This window comes from Corvus brachyrhynchos, unplaced genomic scaffold (genome assembly GCF_000691975.1).
Source record: "Corvus brachyrhynchos isolate BGI_N302 unplaced genomic scaffold, ASM69197v1 scaffold94, whole genome shotgun sequence".
Lineage (NCBI taxonomy): Eukaryota > Metazoa > Chordata > Aves > Passeriformes > Corvidae > Corvus > Corvus brachyrhynchos.
Window position 1 is genome coordinate 11,495,699 of NW_008238330.1, and position 16,744 is coordinate 11,512,442.

General features: G+C 39.7%; 1 long non-coding RNA gene across 2 annotated transcripts; it reads right to left on the reverse strand.

Annotated features, from left to right (window-relative positions):
- Nucleotides 1-5,965: 5,965 nt before the first annotated feature.
- Nucleotides 5,966-16,738, reverse strand: LOC108446810. Of its 2 annotated transcripts, none has more exons than XR_001862112.1 (3): nucleotides 16,302-16,738; nucleotides 12,637-12,838; nucleotides 5,966-6,924 (listed from the first exon to the last, which is right to left on the reverse strand). It is a non-coding gene; the product is annotated as an uncharacterized LOC108446810 (long non-coding RNA). The 2 variants fall into 2 exon arrangements; XR_001862111.1 differs by lacking the exon at nucleotides 5,966-6,924 and adding an exon at nucleotides 11,855-11,978.
- Nucleotides 16,739-16,744: the final 6 nt, after the last annotated feature.

A 16,744-nucleotide genomic window follows, 5' to 3' on the forward strand; every position in this document is an offset into this window, starting at 1 on the left:
TTTATCAATTTTGATAGAAGGTTTTCAACCCAGTCTTTTTAAAGGAATAGCATCAGGAATTAGTCGCGAATAGCATTTACAAAGTTATAGCCTTTCTTTGGATCTTGCAGACGGGTGGGAAGTGTTTTACCCTCACTTCACCTGCAACCCACAGTGTTGAGTTTTTGATGGGACACCCTTCCTTCTTGGACCAGGGTAAGAGAGCAGAGGAGACTGCTGTTCTGCTAAGTTCTTTATTTCATAGTCTCACAGCTTTCTTGAAGGCAGAGTTCAAGGGGGTTACATGATAGGGCCAAGCAGCAACAGCAGCAGCAGGCAAAGAGCAGGCAGAAAACAGCTTCTTCTTCTAATTCTAGTTTCTTCTATTATCTAATTATTTTCTTAGAGAAGTGTGGATTATATTTGTTAACTGACCAGTAAGATTAACACACGATTCTAGTTTTTGTTTTCTTAACCTATCCTGGTCTAATTCTAACAGTTGTAAGTCTTACACAAGTGTTACATAGGTATTACACAGATTTGAGTATACAGTTTCTATCAGCTCTTATTGTTTATGTGAACACTCTATCTAAAAAATGTGAACAGTATAGTTCTATCTATATTTTGTCTAAAATAAAGAATTCTGTGAAAAGGTAACACTGCTGCAGCAAGAACTGTGTTTAAGGTCTCTGCTACAGCTTTTTAATGTTTAAGGCACTTAGCATATATTTCTACTAAAAATTAAAAATCTATATTTCTATTTCACTTTGGTGTGGCTTCATGTATCTCTGCTTGTCCAAAGGTTTTAATTCAACCCCTGTGCTTTGGCTTTCCTCTGGGCCTGAGTCCAGAGAAGCTTTCACTCCAACACCACAGGTTGTGAGTCGGAATTTCCATCTAGAGCAGCTGAGCCATTGATATAAATTAGCAAATCACAAAATTCATCCCAGCATTAGAAGGCAGGCTTTGTTTCCAGTGAAATTAGTTGCCTTCTAATTTCAGACCAGATTGTGGGACAAGGTCATACCTCTTATCACTGGTGTAACTGCTCCTGAATTAGTCCATCTTCTCAAACTCTCTGACCAATTTAAAGCATTAACCTTCCACTAGGCAAAAGAAGGGATAGGTTGGGCAAACCAATTTCAGTATGTGTCACAGCAAGTTCCCCTAAGGGCTTTATCAGCTGCTTGTTAATGGTTGAGGAAAAGGTTGATAAAAACAGCTGTGCAGAAGATTAAATGTATTTCCCATGCTGACATTCATAGTGACTCCGAGTTCACAAACACCTCATAAAGAATTAGTTGTAAGGCAGCATGTATCAAGGCTGTTTTTTATAGCAATTACACTTAATTTGTCAATCAGAACATTTCATCAGAAATAAAACAGGTAGAAGCAAATGAGAATTTATAGACAAATCCCTTGCCTCAAAATTTGCTTTTACAAACATTACACACAGCTACTACAAGAAAGGTCACTGAAATAATGAAATTTGGATGAACAGGCTGCAGACAGCAGCAGTAAACATTTCTGTTTGCCCTGGTAGCTTAACAGTGTAAACAGAGCAGGGGAATGCAGGGGAAAGTTTTGTATCCTCCCTCTTACTGCTTGGAAGTGAATGGTGCAAGTCGAGTGCCAAAGAACAACTACTTGCAAATGACTACATATGAAAGAGTTGTAGAGGAAATGGATAGAAAGGACTTGTAGAAGTTTCCTAGTTGAGTGCTTCTCAACATTTTTTCACCATTGTCTGATCATATCTTAGATGGCACACTTTCCAAACAATTTAAAATCCCTTAATGTTAGTGAAATATACAGCCAAATACAAGCAAACAAATGAATAAAAATGATAGTATAAAAAATGAAAGCATGAATGATCGCATTTCAATGCACTTGTTTAGTTATACAAGAAACCAATTACGACAAAAAAACAAGTAAGATAAATATTTCTTTGCTTAAATTTTGGCTCGTTCTTCAACTGGTAAAGGCTGAGAAACATCGACATAGACTATTGCTGAGTCCTAAATCTTGTATTATTCCTCACTGTGATTGTTTGCTCAGTAACCAAAGACTTTCAGGGATGGAAATTATCCATATATATATGGAAATTTCTTCAGCGGCACATGGACCAATCTAGTGGTCAGTTAAGCTGAGTAATCTGTTGGTCAAAATGTGCCTCCTGTGATTCATTCATCCTGCAATTTGTTAAGAAAATTAAAATAAGAATGCTGTCAAAATTAACCATGAAGTACTTGATTGCAGATATCTGGGTTTGAACAGAGACTGGGAAAAGACATGATCATAGAAGATTCCTCCACTTGGAATTCCTTCTTCCTTCCCTTCCAACACAGTCCTGGTGCTTCGATTGAAGCACACAGTTAAAGATAGATTGTATCAGGATAGTTTTGAAATATATGTTTGTTCAATTTATGCACATTAATATGAATTAATAATACTTTAACATGCTTCAGCACCAATGGAATCTTAAGGGTTTTTTACCCAAATTTTGTCTGTACGTAGGTAATGATCAACTCTTACTCCTCCTTTTGTATAAAAAAGGAAGATAATTTTCTCTCAGGTTAGCTTACACAATAATAAAGATAATAAAATAGCTAGTAATTAGGATAATTAAGAGGCAAACTATTTGATGTGAAAAACATTTTTTCAAATAATCCTCTGAAACACCCTTCAGTGCAACACTTCAAGGCCTAACTAAAAGTTGCTCTGCATTCTATGTAACCTTAGTTAGTGAATTTCAATTAACCAAAAATCCTTCTTAAGCAAACAGTTTAATGTCCTGAGAAGCTGATTAATTATATTGGAAATTCCCTCAAGCATTAAATCACTTGGTTATCTGAAATAGTTCTTTGCCATTTTCTGCATACAGGTATTCAAGCATATGATACAGTACAGATGTCAGCTTGTTATTTTACCTAGTAACTCCAGAAATGAGCACTAAATTGGAAGGAATACTGTAGCACAGTTATCTAAAGTTATAGATAAAGAGAACAGAATTTCTATTTTCAAGACCTTGCAGCTCCTAACGATGGTTTTAAATTATTTCTTACTTCTCATGAGAAATGTCTGGCCTACAGAGTTATCATGTTAGCCTTGACACCATGGGCTAATTAGATGTTAAACATAACAGCTCAGAAAGGAAAAAGCCTTCTCCCGACTTTAATACTTAAGAGGATCGTTTGAAGAATTTGTATGGCAAACTGTTCCAGTGCAGGGTGCACAGAGGAAGCCAGAGAAACACCCACTGCAGATAATTTCTACTCAGCAAGAGAGCCAAGCTCTGTGGAAATCAGGACTCTGCCAAAGCGTGGACTGCAATGGTCATGTGCCTCCTTTAGAGAAACTCCTGTGTCAAATAGCAATCTATGACAACTCTGTTGACTTAGCTGAGAAATGTAATCTTCCCTGTCCCAGGAGATGCTGGTGTGAAGCCACTTCCCTGCCTGCTCTTCTGAAAATCAACTAAAATTCCTTCTCTTAGCTATTGCTCAGGTTTCCTTTCCTGTTTTTTAATCAGGAATTTTTAATTATGTTATTTGTGTACAATCACTATAGAAAAAACTTTTAACCAGGACATTTCCATGGATGCTAATTTAGCGCAATTATACTTAATGACAGTGAAACTGCTTAACAGGGATATATTCATTCAGTGATACAGAAGCAAAGTATTACAAGCTCTTAAATCAGTGTGAAATGCCAAACGTCTATCACAAACAGAGATTCTGGTCATAATAAGGAAATAAATACCAAAGTAATTAAATGCTGTGAGTAATCTCCTTATTGCTGTAGTTTTACTTTGGTGGGTACTTTATGTCATGGCAAGTCTTCTCAGAAGCATTTTTGTGTCTCTTTATCAGGACAACTGTTTAATTGAGTTGGCTGTCTACCAGTTCAGAGGATTCTACAGAATTAACACTCAGATTTGTTTAGCTTTAACTAATTAGATGTGCAGGTGTGATGTTCCTGCAGGTCTTTCAGTTAGCTTATGTGTTGAAGAGTACAGGTTAGAGCAATGAAGAAGATGTGTTGCAGATATTATACGTTCCCTAGGGTACCAGGCTGTTTTTCTTCCTTTTATATTTTATATAATTATTACAAATCACAATTGGAAGAAATCTCTGTTTTGTTTACAGTAAATAATTATATATCTATGAACTGGACGTTTAGATTAAAAACAAGAAAACATGAAACTAAGAAAAGAAGTCCACAATAAATAAGGGGAAAGTAGCTAAATCACCACTAAAATTGCCTAGCAGCTAGGATGGCTGTTTCTTTCAGTGATACACCACCAATCCAAATCACTCTAGAAATAAGGCCACAAACTCAATTTCCATCTAGCCCTGCAGGTTATCTGCCACAAAAACCAGAGGAAGAGATGTCTATTTGAGGGAGGGAAAAAAAGTAAGAAGAATAAATTACCTCTAGAAAGGAATTAATGAATATTTAATGATAGCTTTACTTTCAGCAGCCCACATGTAATTTCAAGACCAAAAGCCAAACTTGGCTGTTCGTGTGAGGATTTTTAGGGTGTGCAAGAACAGGATGCTCGTAATCCTTCTTGAAACATCTACACCTGCCCCAGGGAACTCAGGACCATGGATCTTGTACTGGAAGGGTGCGGAGAGAGAGTTTCTGCTGCTACGGCCAAAGATTAAGTGGCCATTGTGCAAGAGAACCCTGACTGTGTCATTGTCCCCCATCTCCATGTCCACCCTCCCCACGCTCACTACAGCACCGGGAAAAAGGCATGGATCTGAGTCCTTTCCTGCCAAGTTTTCTTCCCTGCCTCAGCAACCCTCAGGTTTTGTGAAGGTGTATTTGAGATAACGAAAAGGATTGGGAGAAAGGAGTACACCATCTGTTTTGTGCTTCTTGAACTTCAGAATTATTTTCTTCCATCATGATGGTTTTTTTGGTTTCCTCTTTTTGCCCACTAAGCTCCTGCAGTGAGAATATGAAATTTCCTTCCTACACAGGAACGTTTAGCATTTTTGGGAGTAAACATACAGGCCCAGCTCTGCATCACTCAATGAGGCTTTTAAGGTACAACTGTCTTCATCAGATAACAGGCTGTTATTGTTGGTTACATCATAGAAATAATTTTTTTTAAGCATGTCAAGACTAGAAAATAACCAGCTTTAGCTACAAAGTCATATTTTTGTGTGTTACTGTCTTCAGATGAGGAATAGGATTGTTTTGTGGCTTAGGAGTTGTCTGTATTCTCTTTGTACCTTTTGTCTTTCTTCCCTTGTTTTGCCATGGCTTCTTTAGGACCCACGTTGAGCCAGACTGTACCTGAGAAGAACTTTACTCCTTGGCACATCACTTCCAGGAGCTGTAAAAATGTAAGAGCACTGCTGGAAATCTCTCACTTTCTGAAATACATAGCAAACTGCAGGCATTACTTGAGTAAAAAAGATTCCAGCCTTCCTGTAGTGGTTGGACATGGGGCAATGGTGTTAAACTGAAAGAGGGACAATTTAGATTGGATAAAAGGAAGACATTTTTAATGATGAGGGTGGGGAGGCATTGAGAAATGTTTCTGAGAGAAGCTGTGGATGCCTCGTCATTGGAAATGCTCAAGGCCATGTTGGATGGGCTCTGAGCCACCCCGTTTGATGAAAGGTGTCCTTGTCCATGGCAGAGGGTTGGACTAGATGATCTTTAAATGTTTCTTTCAACAAGACATTCTGTGATTCTTGTCATTCAAATCATATTTCAGAATACTTCCAGTATGAAAATGCCCCAAGAAACAGAAGACCACGACTTTCCTGTCTAATACAAAACCATGTAAATTTGCTACTAAAATAGGAAGGCTGTGTACAAAAGATCAGCCTGGAATCCTAATATAAAATATATAGGATCTCCTGAATATTTTGTCTGCTGAGTTTCTGAACTCTCTGCCAGGCTGTTAATAATGTAAAGGATCTGAAATGATGAACATGGTTCATGTTTTCAAGAAAATGTGATTTATTATTTACAAGAAGATCTATCAAATAAGATGTCAAATCATGGGTGGTTTTGTCCATACCGACAGGCTGCTGAATGTATATACACCAGTTTCATACTTCAGTTTATCCTGATTCAATTTCATTCATAATTGACAACTGCATTTGCCTTTTAATATTTGCAATAAAATACCGTGCAAACAAAATTTGTGAGTATACGTGCAGCAAATCTTGTATCAACACTGACTTGCTGCCAGATTTGGAATCAATTCACTGATTAGTTTGAGCGCGATTAATGTGAGTGCTTAATTTAAATCCCTGATTTAAAAACATTTATGGAAAGAGAATTGACAGCCTAAATAGCACTTCAAAGTGCTACAACTGTTCCTGCCATGGGTTCTGCTTTTGTGAAGTGTGGGGGTACGTTTTTGTTCAGGTACAACATGCCATAAGGTGATGATGTTCAGATGCCAAATTTCTCAGCCCTTCTTGCAATAAGAAATTATAACTGTTAACAGGTTTTCTGAGGAAAAACTGGAAGAAAATCCACTTTTTTCTTAAAACTGAAAGGAACACTAAATAATGGCTGAATAGGGTACCAGGATTAAATATTTGACTATACTCACACTTGGAATTTCAGTTTGTTTTATGTACTCCTAGCTAGGACATGACAAGCAAAATTGAATTCTGGGTTTAGATAGTAAAACAAGTCCCCATAGAGAATCCAACAGTTTCCTGGTATAACTATTAATTCAGCTAGAAGCTTTTCTCAGCACTGTCATGTCAGACCTGGTGCTTTTCTTCTCTGCATATTTCTGTCCTCTGTGGATGGGAAACCCACAGTCCAGGTCCAGCCATGGCTTTCCCAGCTGTCTGCTGTGCAGTTCCCCAGGAGCAGCGCAGAAGGAATCCGATGTAATGAACCAACCAACAGCCAAATGTCAGAGCTGACACTGGAAAGGAGGGGTTCTTGACACTAGACCTGGTTTTGAAAGATGTTATGAAAAAAAGAAGTCATAACATCAAAAAATACTCTCTTGAATTGATTATGAAGGAAAGAACCCTAGAAGATCAAATGAATTAAATTATTTCTTTTTATTAGGACACAGTTGCATGCTCCTTCTTCAACAGACTGAATACATCCTCTTGCATATTTGAACTCATCCAGCTTTGGTTGTTTGCCATGAGATACTGCCTTCTGATCCTTCTAAGGCTCTTCCTTTCTCAAAGTCAAAATCACAGCAGCATTTTAATAGCTAAAATAAATTACTGAACGCTCTCATATCTTAATTTATGTGCATATACAATCATTGTTTAGTTGACCCTTTCATCTGCTTAAATCTGCCTGGACATGGTGGAAACAGACAGATTTCAATGGGAAATGAGAAATGTGCCCAACTGTATTATGGATTTTTCTCTTCTGCAGCTCCTTTTGGAAAGATTTATTAGTTAAACCCAACACGTGTGTACCACTGTCTATTAAGATCCAACATTACTGTTTTGCCCAGGCAGAATTCCCAGATATTTGGAAGGTACACAGTTCAGAACTGATGTTTCTCCCTGGCAACTTTATTTTTGTGAACTACTTTTGCAGCCTATAGCAAATTCCCTTCTATTTCTTATGGGCATATGCAACATGAATAACAGTACAAATTTGTTGTGCTGCTCTGCCTATACCTGTCTAGGCAGGAAAATAAAACTGCCTCTTTTTCCTATTCACTACTTCAGGCTGCCAATAAAAATGAAAAATCACAGTAACCACCCACCACGATTAGAAGAGATTTTCATTGTTTGATAGCAGTCAAGCAACACAGAGCTGACCTAAAGTGCTCAACATTGACATGGATTATATTCAAATTAAAAATTGATGGGAGAAACCCTCCAGACCTCCTCATTAGCTCTTCCAAAGCAGCTCCACTTTATTTTAGAGTGAATTGAGCCCTGCGGAGTTGGTATGTAGAATCAGAGAGAATGGATTCTGGCCTTTTATTGCCTTTTGTCAATGGAAAAAAAATTATAGTCATACTTGACTAGTAGGCACACGCAATAGTGCAATTTTGTGGACTTATTCACTGTTCTTCAGGAACACAAAAAGCACAGGTTTGGAAAGAAAAGGAAAGGAAAGAAATGGAAAGAAAAGGAAAGAGAAATTGCTCTGCAAAAACTTTTTCTTCATCTTCTGAAATAAGTTCATGGCAATCTATCTTCATTTAAACTGTAAGGGATCTGGCTTGGGTCCTGGAATAGACTCTGGTTCCTTTTAAAACAGGGAAATAGCTTCTAAATACATTGAGCTGCTTTTTAGAATTTATGAAGTAGAACACAAATCTAAGAGCTGGCAACATTTAGTGGTAATGAGGCAATTCTTACATGAGAGAGTTCATTACAGGATCAACTCATGTTATTTTCCAGCAGCTGGAAAACAGAATGTTTCACAGGCTGGGAATGAAAAATCTCACTTTAAAATTAGCTTGTGTATACCCTAATACACAATTAGTATAAGATAGAAGCATAGCAGAATTCATCCTGCTGCTTCTAATGCAATGGGCTTTTTACTGAAGGAAGAAAAAATGTTTTCTTCGTACAATGCTGTTGTGCCAGCTGACCAGCAGCACATGGTGGAGAGTGGGTCTTGGCTGTGCTTTGCCCCTCTGCAAGTATTTTGAGATAATCAACATTGCTCTTCTATGAGGCAGAATCTGTCCCTATAGCCAAAAAGCACAAAGACAAAGAGCGTGCCTGGCTCTGTGGTGCAAAGAAAAAGAATTTTCTTACACAGGCACATTTCCTAATAATCTGCTATAACTCTCGAAGTGGTCTTTCCTACTGTATTTTTGCCATCAGATGTATTCACAGCAGAAGTATGGCCCAAGAGGAGCCTGAAGTCTCCTCCCAGTCTCAGAGCTGGAGCAAGCACTGAGCAGTGTAGATGCAATTCCTACCCACCAGTTCAGTCTTACGACTCTTTCACCACTCAGATTTTGACCAGAATGAGTTGCAATAGTGCTGTTTTTCAAAATGAATGTATTGGCCAGACAGTGCGTGCTACTACAGTAGAAAATTCAGCTGTTTAGCTCCTCCTTTTTCTTTTTTTTCTTTTTCTGGTGGTCTGCAGTGGGCATGCTGAGAGATTCTCTAAATGACCCAGGGTTGCAAACACAATCACCCCAAAATGGGAAATATTTTCCCTGTAAGTTGCACTCTGCTGCTGTTTGAAGTATTTTCAAAAGATGCTAAGACAACTGTTTCACTTCACTTGTTATCCCCAAGTGTCCCCAAGTTTAAAAGATACTTAAATCAGTTGAAAACAACAGGACAACAAAACATCCCACTCATCCTTTCTAAAGGGTGCAGAAGCCCAGAGAACAGCTGGAACTTAAGCTCTCAAGAGGAATCCAGTCATCCCAAGTCAGCCGTAGTTCCTCAGCTGTACTTACTGAGCTGGCTCCCACAGTCAGTACTGGTGCAGAAGGGGGTGGTGGAGACCAAGGACAAAAACTGCTTCCCCAGAACTCAGTTCCCCAGCTGGCTGAGGCAGCTGGCTTTCATCACTATTTGCCTCCTCCCCAGTCAGGCATTATGCAAGGCTCAAACATGCCTTAGGAGTGAGGCCACAGAAAACACAGTTCAGGAATCAGGAGAGGTTGAGGAAGGGATGAAGATGGACTGAAACCTATGTTTAAAAGAAGGACATCTTTAAGAAGCTTATTTTCTTCCAGAGTCTCGCTAACCTTACATTAGCAGCCTGATGGAAGTCAGTCAGTAAGCAGGCTGGGCACAAACAGCAGTGTGAGTCAATGCCAGCAGTTATCACCATAATTCTTTGTCTTGGAAAAAAATTAATTATAGAGACCTACACAAGTTAGGTAAAAAGCAGTATTTTTTTAAACATGTGGATTGCAGTGCCAAAAGTCAAGGAAGCTTGAAAACTCTTGACTGGAGGGCTGAGAAATCATGAAGTGCAGTGTCAGACTGTTGAACCAAGATACTTTTTGCTTCAGACAGAAAATGCAAAAACAGCAACCAAAAACAAGAGCAAAAACAAACAACTAAAAAAAAAAAAGCTGGCAGAAAAAGAACCAGGTATCTCAGCTGCAAAGAAGGCCAAACTGTGAGCTAGAAACAGATTGCCAAAGGAAGCCGCCCAAGCAAGTCAGCCAAGTATTTATTTTGATTTATACCAATGCTTGGCCCAAAGCCTCAAACACTTTAAAATATACTCCTTGAACAGTAGGAGTATGAGTGAAATTGCAACTTCAGCTTCACTTCAGCTTCAGATTAATTTTATAGCAACTTAAAATTATTGTCGACCTTTAAAGAGCAATTACTAATGGTTTGAATTTCTGAGACAAGGGAATAAGCTCTGAATGAGACATGAAGGGAGAGAGACAGAAATAAAATATACTCCAATAAACCAATACCAGTAGCTTTCCTGGTAAGAGTTTTTTGTTATTGAGACAAAGAGGCTGCAGTTCGTGGCCTACACCTTGCCCAGGATGTATAGGTTTGCAGCAAGTTTCTCACTGAATTTTTGCCTCCCTCTACAAGAATTCAAACTAGCTGGAAGTAGCAATTTCTGACCTGAAATCCAATCTACAGGTCTAAGAGCCTATCATGTTGCCACGGCTCAGTGAGAGCCAGAAAGAATTTCACTGTTGTTTGCAAACAGATTGATATGGCTGAAAGTCAGGGTACGCTCTTCTGTGCTGTAGAAGATACAATTTATCACTCTTGGACCCAATTTTACCCTAATTATAGGCAACTGAGAACTTTGCAGTGAAGTCAGTGGGCAGAAATCAGACCTCTTACTGTAGGCTGACAGACAAATAACAATCTGCTACATAGCAGGATGTGATTTACCCTGCATGCTAAAAAATTATTTTTAAATAGCTCTATAATATCAGGGATTCTTCAGAAATAGAGGACCAGTGGATTAAGATGCATAAATGACAATGCATTAGTATGAAAAGAGCCAAGATTGTTTGGTGAACACCCTCCTACTCCTGGATGCATTAGAGATGCATTTCTTGAAGCAGTGAACAGAAAACAGCATGAAGGAGTAAAGCCCAAAATGGGGGAAAGGAAGCAGGAGAAGGAAGTTCTCCAAAGATTAATGTGCTATTATATTTTTAAGATCCCTTTGTTATGACCAGCTTAATTATAACTGGATTTGCCTTGCTTTTTCTTACTCTCTTGCTGCAGCCAGAACTGGCAGCGACATTGCAATCCTTGAAGTAAGTGCTGATAAAAGGAAAATCCACCGGGAAGCCCGGTGCATTGCTTTCCAGAAGCTTTGAGTGCAAGGAGTGAAGCTGTGGTTAATTACCTGCCTCCAGCCACTCCTTAAAAGCCGAAGAGCTTTTCTTTGTATGGCTACAGTAGTCATGGCAGCTGCTCATTTATTAGTAGCAGCACACATTAGAGCAGGCTGGGTAACAAGACTGTGTGCAAGGTGAAGATGGCAAATTTCTATTAAAAAAAAAAGAGGCCAATAATCTGTTTACTAAGAGCAGGTAATGGCGGTGCCAATCAAAACCTGAAACTGTCACGCATTTCACCATTAGGGAAGAATGACTAACAACTGAAAATTGCACTGATGTATGTAATTATGTTCTGATCTAACTACCCCTGGCATCTGATAATAGATCCCCCACTAAAGATGGGCCTGAGTGCACCATTTTTCTCTCAAATTTGAAAAACCAAAATCTTTGACAGTATTAGTTTTATTCAGACCAGGATTTAGAGCTAAACACAATCTGACTGCAGCAAGACAGAGATTCTAGCAGTGAATTTTCCTGATATTTTACTGTTTCAGTGGGGATGGGCAAGAGTGGAGAAGAAAGGGCACCGTTTGATATCACAGTATAAACATTACTGCTTCTGCCTCTGCCAGAAAGTTGTCACTGAAAGAATAAGGTGCAACTGTTTTTAATGCTGTATGTCCACATGAGGAGATCATGAAGAGCAGCGATTCTGTTCTCAGTCCTTTTTCCTGGGGAAAACCCAGGATTACTGTGGCTGCTCTCACACACGGGCCTGGAGGACAATAATACCCAGTTACTGGACTGACCATAACTATTTCACTGTCCTCTCTCCTGACATTCCCATAACTAACACCACTGACCAGCCAGATATTCCCAGCCCTGCATCACCTCCCCAGATGTTGCCATCCCAATTCTTCTGACAGTTGTGTGCCAGGCAAGCTTAACACCTGACCTTTCTCAGTAGGCTTTCTCCAAAGCTTACCTGTTCCCAAAGAGCTCACTCTCACATCATCATCTCCCTTGCAAGGGAGGAATCACATAATTTCATCCAGATTTCACAGCAACTAGCACCTGCTAGCTGGTTTTTGCTGGGAAATTTAATGTTCAACTCTAGTTCTGTGCTATCTTTTGCCTCTACAATTCCAGCAAATGAGGACATGAATTTGCAACATGATACTCAGCCTTTTGTCAGCAGATGCTTTGAACAGTCTCCTCTATGTCTTGGTAAAATTATTTCCTACTGAGACAGGAACAAGTGGGGCATGGGAAACCAAAGCCCTGGAAATGGTGAGTTACAATTGTTTTGGGAAGGCATCCACTTTCCATAAAACCTGCCCATCTAAAACATGTTTCCTAATTGTGATGGCCACTCTGTTACACCCTCCCAAATTCTCATCAGCACACAAAATAAACAGATGAAACACACAAACCTCTCAGCTTCCAGCAGAGGCCTGCTTCCTTGGAAACACTTGGCATTTCTGAGGGGTCACAGCCAAGACCGAATCTGGATCTGGCAGACAGCAGCTCATTTAGCACAGGGCTGGTATCTTCATTGAAGAACATGGTAAATCTGTGCCCAAGAGCACAGTTTGGGATTTGTACCCCAGATTTCAAAGGAAGACTAACTAGTCTCTGTATAAAATAAAATGAAATAAAATAAAATTTAAAAATCAAATAAAATAAACCAAACAAAACCATAATAAACAAAACAAAGGAAAAAAATAAAATAAAATTAAAATTAAATTACACTAATTTAATTAAATATATGTTTGGCATTGGAGCTTAGGCTAAACGAAAACTAAAATACAAGATAATAAAAAGCATGAGGTGTTTGGCGCTGCAGTTGACTTAGTCCAACAAAAGATGACCATTAGCTGACTTGTGGCTAATACAGAAGAGCCATTTCTCAGTCTCAGGCAGAGGAATCAAACATAGGAAAGGGAAAATTTACACAGTTTAGTTCCTGAGATTAAAGAGTTACCCAAATTTCATTTGACGCTCAAAGCAGGGCAACATTTTCCTCAGTGAATTTCCATTGTTCTGTAAAAGAAAAAAAGCAAAGCACTCTTCCTGCTCCACCCTCCCTGAAAGGGGATGGTTATGAGAACTATCCACAGCTTGCAGGTATGTTTAAGGCTTAGCTTTTTAAGGTATGTAATAGAGCTCACCCCTACAATTTCCAGCTTTCTCTTTTTAATTCCCAAAGTTAAAAGTAGCTGCAGACACAGAAGAAAACTGCACCAGTATAACCCAGTGGTGGGCATGTATGCTAGTGCAATTTAACTTACTGTGTGGCAGAAATACTGAGCTTGGTCTGAATGAAACATTAATAGAAGATTGTGTATGAAAGTATCACACATGACTGGATGCTTCTGAGTACATGGTGTGGGAGTGCAAGGGACTGACATCTACAACACAATGTGTTAGTGACTGAAATCAACTTTGTTTAAATACCATTTTCCCCTTCCATATGGTCTGTTGTTGAGTTTTGTGAAATTAATTTTGTACATGCTGCTTTGGTAGAAGGATCCAGGAGCAAGTGATTCTCATTCCAAAACAATTAGCACATGACTAGGGAACAAATCTGTCAGTACATCAGCCTGCAGACTAAACTTGAGGCAGTTCTTCTGCCTTAGGTACTTTTAAAGAAACTGTTCTATAAACCATTTCTCTCACCCATTTAAGTCCCTGGGATCAGTGCCATATTGCAAGCAGTGAAGTCTTGCTAAATCAGCAGGACAGACTGTCACAAGACGTGATAGCACAGAATGGTACTGCAGAATGTTTTAAAATGTACGCACAGACTAATCAGGGGAGATATGGACAGATCTTGAATCCCTTTGCAAATTAGTAATTTAAAAAGCACCATTCCTAGAAAGTCAACTGACATATTAATGAACCATTTTTAAAGGAAAAAATTGCCCAAAATGCTGGCATAGAGAATCATAAGAAATTAAAACCTTCCAAGCCCTTTTCCATAAAATATACAAATTTGAGCATTTCAGAAGCTTTGTTCTTATTCCAAGATGCTTTAGATTAAAGATTCATTAAATCTCCTTTCTTCTTTCAAAGCAGTTTTGGTTTCACACAACATAAACATTTCCATAAGCCCTGGAATGAATGAATAGGGACAAATTCTTGGTGCAAGAGCATTAGAGATCCATAGGACACACCACTGAGCCCAATCAGTCTCCAGGCAATTTCCAGTCCTCACCCATGATTTAAAGGAGACTTCTGACAGCTCTTTGCTTTTCTGTTTCTAAGCTCAGCTCTGCAGAAGCATCAGAGTTCTGACATTTTCCAGAAATGATGAAAGGCACTGCATTTGCATAGATACCCAAGGATGTTTGCTTTAGAAAGGAAACAGATTTGGAAGTCAAGGAAAAAGATGACAATGTATTCGGCAGCTTACATAATTTCTGTTAACTTCAGCATGGTCAACACCTAAAGCTAAGTGTCTATTTTTACTTCATATATACTTCTGAAGAAATGCTGACCAAAGATGCCACAGTGAAATTATAAGTTTTCCTTTCTATTTGTTTTTGATTTGGAGGAGCACCTAAACAGTATGTGACCTAGGAAGAGGAGGAGTTAAGGAGAAGAGCATATATACACTTCACTCTTTGTGTCCATTTTATTGCTCTGAAGCCACAAATGCACCTTCTCTACTTGTTGCAGCCAGTTTAGCTTAACTCCAATTACAGAGCATGAAAATGTGCTGTTGTATCTCCCTCAGCACCTGTGCCCACAGATGCTGTACACCTGGCAGTACTGTGGAGCCTAATATCCTGACACAGGTGGCTGAAAAACTGTCTTGAAGCATGACCCTAGCCCATCACAACCGCAGGCACAGGCAATAAATATGTCTTAGCTCAGAGACAGCAGCTAATGGCTCAGCTCCGAGCAAAGTCTGCCTGAGGCAGCTACAAAGAACCCTGGCTATGAAAAAGCCCTACCCTCTTTTGGAAATGGAACCTACCTCCTATGATCAAAGGCAGGAGAGCACAGCTAAGCTGCAGGGGCTGACAGATGGAACTGAGAAAATCTTTCTGCTTTAAATCCATTTCCTTTTTCCATTAGAGAGAGCAACACCTGTGTAACTGTTTTGCAGACAAGTCCATGGAGATTTTCCAATTACCTTTTTAGAACTTACAAGACAATCAACATCCAACTTAGCCAGACTTTTAGCAGCCACTCAATTTTCTCCTTACACAGCTTTCTCCACCCATGTTATGCCCAAAAATGAGGGAATGAAGTTTTAGGTGATTAGGAAGGATCATAACAGGGTACCATTAGCATACTGTCTGTTTCAAAGTCAAAAAGGAAGCACAATAGTCACCACTCCACATCCCTTCCCTACCCACTATGACAGGAGTTAAACAGCGCTGTTTACAGTGTTACAGCACGAAGCCAACCTGCCAAGCTTCTAGCAGAGCAGAAAACTGAGTTATTTGCCTTCTCTTTCAAATTCCCCTGGGCAGCACTTGATGCCTACCCTGCCAGCACTCCAGGTAAAGGTATTGTGAATGGAAGTTATGTCCAGATCATGGGATTCCAAAGGGAAAAAATTGCATGACAGTTATGACCCTAGAAGGAACTGTGCCTAGGCACCAGTCTAATGCCAGAAGGTTCCCTATTTCTTGCTCTCCTCACCCTGATCCTAGTCCTAACCATAACCCCAGGCCTGGGCTAAGATTTCTACCCTGGGACAGGCTAACTCTCCAGGTGTCCATTACTGATGTGAGAGTCCCGCTGGCAAGAAACCCTCACTAGCACAACCCAAACCACTTTGAAGACTGTATGATTAAGTGACCTCACACATGGCTGGTGGCAATCTTGTATTCAGGAAAGGTTTGAGCATACAGGCACTGGTCTATGAGACCCAAATATCACGTCTTTAGTAATGTATCATAGGTAGCAAAGAAAGAACAGGGCAAAGGGAAAAGGCAAAGGGAAGAATGAACAAACTCTGCCCTGGGCTTGTCCTTGGTCTCAAGTACTTTCAGATTAAACTGTGAGAAAGGCAATGATTTTGTTTACCACGAAAAGCCTTTTTCCTCGTATTTCAGATATACCAAACCCTGTCAGGACAGACCTAGTAGTGAAGCCACATGGAAAAGCATTCCTCCTACAGGCACCCAGTGCTAAGCACCAGGAGATGGAAGCATGGCAGCTGTTTTCCTGTTTTCCGAGAGAAGGTCCTGACTGATGCTCCTGAGGCCCGTTCCACCAGCACCCCCCATCTCCCGCAGGCACCTTCCGACCCGCACTGCTTGAGCCAGCTCAGCACCAGGCTCACAGGAGACGCTGCACTCCCACAGCTCTTCCTTAACATGGCTAAACAAATAGACAAAAACAACTTAAAGCCGGCCTGAACACATCACTTAAACGCTACAGCCCTATCTTCTTCCCATTGCAGAGCACAAAACAAGAAGAAACTCCTCCAGGGAACAGAGCCAGAAGGAAAAAAAAAAAAAAGTTCATCAGGAGGCCACGAGACCAGGTCGCGGGAAGAGTCGGAATGGTGTCACCGCGCAG